Consider the following 7,116-nt stretch of genomic DNA (forward strand, 5'->3'; position numbering starts at 1 on the left):
TACATAGGCTGTTCTTTGAGGGAAAGGATAAGTTTATTAAAAAAAAAAAAGCTTGTGAAATAATCAGATAGCTACATGGCAAAGATGAACTTGGACCATCACCATATAACATATGTACAAACTAAATAAAAATAGATTGTGTGTGTGTGTAATAGCTAAAAAAACCCAAACTTTCAAATTCAGAGATCTTTTTTTTTTAATTAGGTATTTATTTCATTTACATTTCCAATGCTATTCCAAAAGTCCCACACACGCTACCCCACCCACTCCCCCACCCACCCACTCCCACTTCTTGGCCCTGGCATTCCCCTGTACTGAGGCATATAAAGTTTGCACGACCAATGGGCTTCTCTTTCCACTGATGGCCGACTAGGCCATATTCTGATACATATGCAGCTAGAGACACGAGCTCTGGGGGGTACTGGTTAGTTCATATTGTTGTTCCACCTATAGGGTTGCAGATCCCCCCAGCTCCTTGGTTATGTTCTCTAGCTCCTCCATCGGAGGCCCTGTGATTCATCCAATAGCTGACTGTGAGCATCCACTTCTGTGTTTGCTAGGCTCCGGCATAGTCTCACAAGAGACTGCTCTATCTGGGTCCTTTCAGCAAAATCTTGCTAGTGTATGCAATAGTGTCAGCGTTTGGAAGCTGATTATGGGATGGATCCCGGATATGGCAGTCTCTAGATGGTACATCCTTTCGTCTCAGCTCCAAACTTTGTAACTCCTTCCATGGGTTTTTTGTTCCCAATTCTAAGAAGGGGCAAAGTGTCCACACTTTGGTCTTCGTTCTTCTTGAGTTTCATGTGTTTAGCAAATTGTATCTTATATCTTGGGTATCCTAAGTTTCTGGGCTAATATCCACTTATCAGTGAGTACATATTGTGAGAGTTTCTTTGTGATTGGGTTACCTCACTCAAGATGATGCCCTCCAGGTCCATCCAGTTGCCTAGGAATTTCATAAATTCATTCTTTTTAATATCTGAGTAGTACTCCATTGTGTAAATGTACCACATTTTCTGTATCCATTCCTCTGTTGAGGGGCATCTGGGTTCTTTCCAGCTTCTGGCTATTGTAAATAAGGCTGCTATGAACATAGTGGAGATCCTTTGATTAGGCAAAGCTTTATTGGCTTTCGCAGGTTTGAATAAGAAATCTTCCACTTAGACTCAAGCATTTGAGCACTGGGCTCCCACCTAGGAATGGCCTTTGGTAGGATGTGGGGAGATGCAGCCTGCAGGAGGAAGAGGTAAACTCCTGTGGGTGGGCTTTGAAAGTTCCAAGTTCCACCCCCCCCACACACACACCTTCCTACACACTCTCTGCTTCATGCCTGAGTTAGAAGTTGAGATCTCTCAGCTTCCTGCCCTGGCCCCTCTTCTTGCTTGCCGCTCTCTGTCATATTTCCATGTCATGGGAATCCATCCTGATCTGAAACTATAACCCTAAGCACACTCCTTTTTTTTTTTATTTTTTATTTTTTATTAGGTATTTTCCTCATTTACATTTCCAATGCTATCCCAAAAGTCCCCCATACCCACCCCCCCCCCCCCACTCCCCTAACCACCCCACACTCCTTTTATATGTTGCCTTGGTCATGGTCTTTTACCACGACAAGAGAAAAGGAAAAAATACAAGAGTAAAATAAAAAAATTATGACCCATCAAAGAAAAATAAAGACTAATTGAACTTCACCAAAATTTGACTTTTTTTTTACACTTGAAAAGAAGCCCTCATCTTCATCTCTCTGATCTTTGTAACCATGATCTTCACTTCGATGTTATTTTATTTTATATCTAGGGGGTTTTCTTAAAAAAATGATTTCTGATTACTGGTCCAATTTTTGATGGGGCTCTGTTTGCCATTGCTTCTGTAAGGGATGTGTGGCCACGGGTATGTTAGTGACTTAACTTTTCAGTGCTAGTATCACCATCTTTAAAATTGAGAAAATTGATCTACAGTGTGTTGTGGGAAATAATTCTCTCTGTATATTAGCTCCTATTGTTTATAAGTAGTCTTATAATGTTATAGTAATTGGTAATAAAGCTTTTTTATTATAACGAAGCATTTTTTTACTCCAGAAGTTTATCACTTCATAAAGCATTGTCATTTGCATATATCAGACTAAATGTGCATCTAAAACTATCCTTTTTTATTAATGTTCTAAACTTTATTTTATTTCTTCTTCTCTTATACAATATATCCTAACCATAGACTCCTCTCTCCTCCTCATGATCCTTGCTCCTCTCTCTCCTCTCCTCCAGAGGTACTACTCTCTTCTTCCCCTTTAGGAAAAAGTAGGTCTCCCAGTGATATCAACTGAACTCAGCATAACAACAAATGATGAGACTATGCACAAACCCTCATATGCAGAGTGGTCTAACCAGTTATCATGTGATACTTATGTGCCTTAGACTTCCATATTTGGGGATTGCTTTGATATTTCACTAGGCAGAGGGTTGTGTGGTTTTACAGTGTGTCTTCTGTTTAAATTTGTGGGTATCCCTTTTACATCTCTTGGCATCTGAAAAGGAGGGACTAAAGAAAAAAAATCACATTTCCTTTGTGGTTTTATTTATTAGACTGCAGGTCTGTATTAGTTACATTTTTATTAAGGCTACTAGAACAACTTACGGAAGGATTGGTTCATCCTGGTGTAGAGTTTGAGAAAAGGCCCATGGCTGCAGGAGGGGAAGCATGGCAGGAGGAACATGAGGTACCTGGTTGCATTGTGCCTACAGTCAGGAATAAGAGAGCTACAAAGGTTGTCACTCAGAAAGTGTTTTCCTTTTTATATAGTCCAGGACGCCAACACAAGAAGTACTGATGCCTACATTTAGGTGAGTTGTCCCACCTCTGTTATCTAATGTAGAAAATTCCCCTCAGTCATGGCCAGAGGCTAACCTACTCAAGAGAATCTCTCACAAGTCTGCTGATTCTACAGGCTGTCAAGTTGACAATCAATACTAACCAGGACTATTTATTTGGTAGGGATGATGAGAGAGCCATATTTTACATACTGACCTGTTGTAAATTCTACTCTGGTGTGCTGAAATACAGTTTTTCCCTATCTGTGCTATGATATCAGAGATAAGGAGGGAACTAACTCCATATGTAATCCTGAACTGCCATGGTTAGATGCCAATTGAGGCAACTCCCTCCTCCCATGACTTAGAACTCCTGGCTCAAAGTGTAAAGGCCCTCCGTTCTGAGTTCCGAGAAATTGTACTCCTCCAGATGGCTATGAACCTCCAAGGTTTTTTTCCTTGTAAGGATCCCAAGGGCATGCCTCTGTCCCTGCTGCTACAACTTGGGGACATGTGTTTGTCAAGTTAGAATTCTGGGTGCTGGGAGGTGCTAAGGAGGATGAGAAACCAGACTCAATAATGCTACAAGGAATCCCTGGACAACACAATTCTTCCCCCCACCCCCTTTTAGTTGAGTACTTACTGAGTACACACTGCCCCTTCCCAGTGCTGACAAGGATATCGGCTGCATCTACAGCACTGTTTTCCTTAACAGTCAATTGATTCCATGTAAACATAGAGCCAACCCTCAGTGCTTAATAACAGGAACCTGTCCCTACATAACTCATGGTAACAAGCTTTTTCCCATCCTCTCCCACTTGTGATCCTAGAATGGCCAGGTAGAAGTTCCTTGCAGTCTCCTAAGACTACGTCTCACTTGCTTCCTGTATTATCTCTCTAAAACCCCATCAACTACAAGACAGGTAGGGACTTCCCCAACCAATTCCACTCTATGCAAATTTCATAAAATTCCCAGCCCTTTATGACACTCTACATCATACTAATATCGGTTGTTTTTTTTTTTTTTCCTTTCTATTTTTGGATTCTAGAAAATGGAGAGAGTGGTGGAAAGATGAATGGTTGTGCTCTAATTTCCATCCAGAAACAGTCCAGGAAGTTGCTGTATGGTCAATTGATCACTTAAATTGGATTCTTGGAGCGGCCCTTTGCCCCCTCCTTCCACATACATATGGGTTTCCACTCCTGCATCCCAGCAAACCTTAGGCTCATCGTACTTGCTCCTGGTTTGTTTCCAGGCATCTCCTGAGCAATGGCAGAGCACCATCCACAGGAAACACTCTTCTTGTGAAAGCCTCCGACTCTCACCTTTTGGTTCAGCTCCCCCTACTTATGGTTTTATTTGTTTGTTTGTTTGTTTTTTGGTTTTGGGGTTTTTTTGGCTGCAGAATTTCTCTTGTTGGGCATTTTGTGGTGTCAGGGAACCTTTATATTCCCACTGTATTCTAAATATTTCAATAAAGAATTTCAGTTGCCTCTTATTTTAGTGGGAGTCTTTAGCTCTAGCATTATGAATACGTCAGAAATTTGTTTTTTTTTAAACCTAGCAGGTGTTTTTTCTCTTCTCCTTAATAAGAGAACTCTGATTTTATTGAGGATGTCATAGTACTCAGATGAAAGCAATCACTCTATAGTATCCTTTGAGTCAATTGCTGTAGACACAAACTTCCTCTGGGTTTTAAGAATGTGTTTCCCCGCATTGCTGCATGACATTTTGCCATAGGGCCTAACTCATTCTTGGAGTTCAGCCATTATGGATAGAAATGACGCAACCAACTTACATATGTTAGGGAAAGCCAAGATAACTTTAAAGGTCTTGATGTTCTGTGAGTGTGTGTGTTTGCTGGTAGTGCTTACATACTACTCAAATATTTTCCCAGTGTACACCCTAACCCTGACGCCTTTGAATCACCAATGCAATGCCAGCAATTAACTGTCCCTAGTCCTATTGTTTTGGGATGCAATCTGCAATCTCATTTAAATTTCTCTTAATTGAGTTTTAGTTCTATCATGCCAGGTTGAGTTGCTAAGTGCAAGTGGTAACTTGTTAATGTTTAGATTGTCCAAATGTAAGTAAACTCATCATGGCTTAATAAACTCACCATGGCTTAAGAGAACGGGATATTTATTACCTTGTGTAAAGGGGCCACAGAGAGGACAGACTGAAGTATGTTCTTCAGCGGTCCACTGTCTATGGGTGTTTGGGGTATTACCCTTCTTTTCCTGTTGCCTTAGCTTCAGTGTGGCTGCACTTGTTCTTCGTATTACATCCACACCTAGCCACATTCACTTGAGAAAGAACCACCTCTTCCCCTGTTTTTAATCTCTCACTTGAAATTCCTCACAGATTCAGTAATCAGCTTATGTCTGTTCCTGAAGCAAACGTCAATGGCTATATGGGAAAACTGGACACAACTGGGTTTCCTCAGCAAGGACACAGAGGTGAATGCTCTCTGAGTGGGCAGCCACTTAGGTCTGCTTTTCAGATGATGGTGTTGGCATAAGGTTGCAAACTTAGGGCATTTAGAATTCCGTCTTAACATTCTATATGAAAACCAATCTCTGATTCTGGTGGAAAGTCCACTGTACTGAACCCAGCCACCATGCTAGACAGCCCACTAGTAATTCCATCTATAAAACTGGTGTAAAGTTGCACACCTCAGGCATTTAGAATTGCCTTTCAACATTCTTGACTGAAACCAATCTCTGTTTTCAGGGTACAGTGCACTTCACTGAATCTAGCAGACGTGAAACCAGACACCAGCTCACTGGTGATTCTATCTATAATTTTACATAGTAATTATATATGGCAAAGCAGGTTCCTGTGATGGTATTTATCCAGATCACAGGATGAAGAAATTAATAGCTCTCATCTCCCTCCATCTCCCATCTAGTAAATTAACACTTTTCAAAAGAAATAAAGAGCAGAAAACAGTATATCAGAAGGCAGATTGCTAATTGGGGTACCCCGCTCACAGATAGCCCACTGAGAATCAGGTGAGTGTCATTACTAGCCAGCATCTGATGTGACATATGGTAACCATAACTTCATCTTACAGTTTCCTATGACAACAATGGGATAATAAGAAATGTATCACCATAGCCTTTCCACAAAGAGGGCAACAGAGTTTTAAACTAATATATGCTGAATGAATGAGTAAATCTACAATCAAATATGAAGAAACCGCTTATGAACTGGTAAATATTACAGAATTATGTCTGTTTATTGAAAACTTGTCTTGACAAACATTTGATTAATTAACTTTTTTGTTCTAGTAGCTAAGAGACACCGTTACAAAACATTCATTATCTTTTCCCTATGAGCTACAAGTTAGAAGATGGGCACATGAATAAGCAGTTGGCATAGTACAGTATACAAAGAGGAGCTATGGAGACTTATAGTAAAATTGTATAATACATCTAAGAAAGCTTCATAAAAGAGAGGGATGTGAAGAGTTGTTTACTTATGCTAATGTTAGCTACAGCAAGAGAAACAATAACAGGCCAAAATTGTAATGACTCGATATGTAAACTTTGTTCTTAATTATCTAAAAGCTGATTGAAGATATTTCTGGTTAGTGAAAATTGGCATGACCAAGAAGGTTATGAGGAAATGGTAAGTTTTCCTTCATGTGTGGAGACATAGTCCAATGGTGGCCCTTCATCTTCAATATGGTGTGTTTTCTGAAACCCGGCCAGCTGATGGAAGAAGAGAGCGATTTGGCACAAATGCTATTAAGATTTTATTCATGTTAGAGGGGAACAGATTTATATTTTATTGGCTAGTGCTAGTCACATGGTGTACTGGCTAGTTTTATGTCAACTTGACACAGGCTGGAGTTATCACAGAGGAAGGAGCTTCAGTTGGGGAAATGCCTCCACTAGATCCAGCTGTAAGGCACTTTCTCAATTAGTGATCAAGCAGGGGAGGGCCCCTTGTGAGTGGTACCATCTCTGGGCTGGTAATCTTGGATTCTATAAGAAAGCAAGCTGAGCAAGCCAGTGGAAGCAAGCCAGTAAAGAACATCCCTTCATGGCCTCTGCATCAGCTCCTGCTTTCTGACCTGCTGGAGTTCCAGTCCTGACTTCCTTTGGTGATGAACAGCAGTATGGAAGTATAAGCTGAATAAACCCTTTCCTCCCCAACTTGCTTTTTGGTCATGATGTTTATGCAGGAATAGAAACCCTGACTAAGACACATGCCCTCATCTAGGTACAGGCAGTTAGAAGTACAATCCCTGTTGAGGTGGCCTTTTTCTAAAACCGGCTCCAACCTATAAATGGGAAGTGT

This window comes from Mus musculus, chromosome 9 (genome assembly GCF_000001635.26).
Source record: "Mus musculus strain C57BL/6J chromosome 9, GRCm38.p6 C57BL/6J".
Lineage (NCBI taxonomy): Eukaryota > Metazoa > Chordata > Mammalia > Rodentia > Muridae > Mus > Mus musculus.